Source organism: Arachis duranensis, chromosome 4 (assembly GCF_000817695.3).
Source record: "Arachis duranensis cultivar V14167 chromosome 4, aradu.V14167.gnm2.J7QH, whole genome shotgun sequence".
In the NCBI taxonomy this organism is placed as follows: Eukaryota; Viridiplantae; Streptophyta; class Magnoliopsida; order Fabales; family Fabaceae; genus Arachis; species Arachis duranensis.
Window position 1 is genome coordinate 21,565,702 of NC_029775.3, and position 252 is coordinate 21,565,953.

Here is a 252-nt window from a genome sequence, read left to right on the forward strand (position 1 = left end):
TAAATTCTAAGTTCCTAGAGATGCCAATCACTCTGAACTTCAAAGGAAAAAGTGAGATGCCAAAACTGTTCAGAAGCAAAAAGCTACAAGTCCCGCTCATGTAATTAAATTAATACTCATTGATATTTTGGACCTTATAGTATATTCTCTTCTTTTTATCCTATTTGATTTTCAGTTGCTTGGGGACAAGCAACAATTTAAGTTTGGTGTTGTGATGAGCGGATAATTTATACGCTTTTTGGCATTGTTTTT